Source organism: Psammomys obesus, unplaced genomic scaffold (genome assembly GCF_907164565.1).
Source record: "Psammomys obesus unplaced genomic scaffold, mPsaObe1.curated_primary_1811, whole genome shotgun sequence".
Classification (NCBI taxonomy): Eukaryota; Metazoa; Chordata; class Mammalia; order Rodentia; family Muridae; genus Psammomys; species Psammomys obesus.
In genome coordinates this window covers 18530949-18534164 of record NW_026593286.1, presented here as the reverse complement: position 1 = coordinate 18534164, position 3216 = coordinate 18530949, and the positions used below count along the sequence as shown (strand labels likewise).

Sequence of the window (3216 nt, the reverse complement as noted above, 5' to 3'; positions counted from 1 at the left end):
CTTTCTTTCTTTCTTTCTTTCTCTCTTTCTCTCTTTCTTTCTTTTTTAAAGAGGGAAGTTGTCCATGCTGGTTTTCAACTCCCACTATTGTCCAGGTAGCCTTGAACTTGTTATCCTTCTGTCTTAACTACTCTTCCTGGGCCATGGCCCCTGGTCCTGGGTGTAGAGATACATCATGTCCTGGTTTGCAGTGTTCGCACCTCTCATGAGATTTGCACGCAGTTTAGACTGTTCTTTCTCGGTCTCCTTCTCCCTGCCTCTTTGGCAAGGAGGAGGGGAGGCTTAGCTCATGCTGGTGCCCGTCTCTGTGTACTCAGGCTGCAGGCCAGACTACTGAGACTGTCCCTGTCCCCTTTCTAATGGCATGGCAGCCTTGACAAAAATGGAGACAGAGATCCTGGAAACTTGGCTGAGTTTGCTCAGCAGCTGCCCCAGACAGACCACAAAGTATGGGAAAGACAACAAAACCAGAGGCACTGACAGTTAGAGATCTGAGTTCAAGACCATGCAGGACCACTTAGTAAATGTGGGACCCCAGGCAGCTTCCTCATCACTTAAAATAGGAGTAATGAAAACGGCATGCTTTTTGAGATGGATGTAAGCACTGTGGCCACAGCAGGGGAGGAAGATGAGTGGCAAATTAGTTTGTAGATGGTTCGTGGTGGGTGGTTAGCAAAAAGAGGAAAGGAGGAAGGGAGAACTCAAAGAACCAACTTCTCAGACCTCCACTTTTCCAGGTTCTGGAAATGGAAGTTAACTAGACATAAGGGCTCTCGAGTTTGTGTTCTGGTTCCAAGTCTGTGCTTCCATTTTGCCGGTCCCCTGCTGATGAAGATTCACTTTCTTTTTCTCCCCCTTGACCATCGTCTCAAGGAGCAACTATCCTAGTGCCCAACATAGATTCGTTTTCAAAGAGATATTGGCGTGTGTTCCATGCGAGCCCTCCCACGTCGTGCTCCAACCCCATGCTAACTTCCTGTCCCCTTCCCCCAGCTTCCCAATCTTCCTTGGTACCTACCACATGGGAAGCCTTTGTCAGGCCTCCCCTGAAGCGGTAACGCTGTTCATTAAAAGTCACTTCCAGGGCTATCCTTTTTCCCAGAGTGGCCTGCATAGGTCACAGAACCCTTCTGGAGTCCCAGGCTCCTACTCTGTATGGAATACATCTGGCTTTACATCTGGCTTGTTGGAATGTGGTGGGGGAAATATTTATCCCTCACTATAATTAGGGACAGCGCTTCTGTCACCTTTATTCCTTACAATAGGCTCCCCCTCTTTCTCCATTCTGTTTCTTGCTCTGCTTCTCCCTCAAGCAAAGCCTGGCCTTAGGGTGGGATACTCTCCCCAGCCTCCATCTCCTCACTACCACCAGGCCTGCCACACCCTGCCCAATCTGTTCAGATCTGCGCTTTATTAAATGTTGGAGAAGCCGTACAGCTCTCAGAACTGTATTACTGTATGACACAGTCCTGCCAGCACACACACCCAATGTATAACTTTCCTGTTAGGACTACTACTAGGAGCTCTGTTGGGTGTTTGTGTACATGCATTTGTGTATGCTCAGGGTAGTGTGTGTGTGTGTGTGTGTGTGTGCGCGTATGTGTATGCTGCTTGTGTGTGTGTCTATGGAGGTCAGAGGATGGCCTTGGGTATCCTTTCTCAGACACTTTCTACCTTATAAAAATGATTTTGAGACAGGATTCCTCAGTAGCCTGGAGCTTAGCAAGTAGGGTAGTTGGGTGACTAGCAAGTCCCAGGGATCTGACTGTTTCAGCCTCCTCAGTGCTGGGATTATAGGTACATACCACCCTACCTGGCTTTTTAAAACATGGGTTCTGGGGATTGAACTCAGGACCTTGTGCTTGCAAGGCAAGTACTTTACCAAGTGATCTATCACACATCTCCACCCCCAATGCATTTATGTATTAACGGAAGGGCTGCTGGTAAGTAAACAAACACTTTGAAACAGTTGCATGGCGAATGCGTGTCAGGAAAACAATTGAGCAAAGCAGTGACTCATCTAAAGAAAGGCAGAGGGAGTGTGCAGATCTGCTCACTGACTGGAGACCACTCCTCGCAAGTATTTGCTGTCCATAGCAATGACAGGGTGATGCAATGTTCATTCAGATTTTTTCACTCAGGGAGTAGTACACTGTTCACAATACAAGCCACTACTTCCTTCCCTCGCTCTTGCGGTGTTTTCTTTCCCATCCTGGTCCTGGTTGTGAACCAACACACACTTAGGAAAGTTGCAGACGGCCCGAGGATTTCTGCCGTAAGTCGTTGTTTCTTCAAATGCCTCCCCCAATTCAGAAGTGTGCTGTGTTTTTTAAGCATTCTCTTTCTATGATGAGGTTTTTGCTGCCAGAGGGGCCACCACCGTCTGGTTTGCTGAGCCATTCTCTTCCTCCTTCTTTCACGCGTTTGTCTGCTTTCTCTCTGGTGTATCCTCCTGCTATTGGCTGGATGCCCACTGTGTGAGCAGGCTTGCAAGGTGGGTGGAGCGGGACCTGGCACCAGGCAGCCATGGGGCAGAGCACCCTCTTGCTTGGATTCTCCATAGCATGGCTGTGGCTGTAATAATCGATGTCTGGCCTACTGGATGCTAAGAACGTCTCTTAGCGGGAGTTGACTGGGGGATGTAGCCAAAAAATGGTCAACGGATAATAGTCAATCTCTGGAGGTCTACCACATGCATCAGCTGATGGCTTTGACCCGGGGCTGGGAAAGCAGCAGAAGATTTTCTTAGCAGTGGTTTCCATATGTGAGGGTGCAGAAAATCACCAAGATATCTCCATTTTTTAATTTTTATTTTTCTTTTTTTTACAATATATTCATTATACACACTGAAAAATATGGAACGCTTCACGAATTTGCATGTCACCCTTGTGCAGGGGCCATGCTAATCTCTGTATCGTTCCAACTTTAGTATATGTGCTGCCGAAGTGAGCACCAAGGTATTTTCTTTTTAAAAAAAAGTGAACTGATAGTTCTCCCCATCCCTTATAGATTCTGATTCAGTAGGTCAGGGGAGGGGCCTAGAAACTGCCCTTTAACAGCTTGGGTGTGGGGCCCCAACCATAATTGTGAACACTTGAGGATATCTCTTGTTCACCTTATTAGGGTTCATGAGGAGGCTGGTCCCCTCACCACAATTACCCGCAACCCTTCTGCCCAAGCATGGTCTCTCTAAGTGTTTCTCCACGGCCAAGGGTA

General features: G+C 47.7%; 1 non-coding gene across 1 annotated transcript; it reads right to left on the bottom strand.

Annotated features, from left to right (window-relative positions):
* Positions 1–2849: 2849 nt before the first annotated feature.
* LOC129684059 (U6 spliceosomal RNA) lies at positions 2850–2953 on the bottom strand. Its single transcript, XR_008721250.1, has one exon. It is a non-coding gene; the product is annotated as a U6 spliceosomal RNA (small nuclear RNA).
* Positions 2954–3216: the final 263 nt, after the last annotated feature.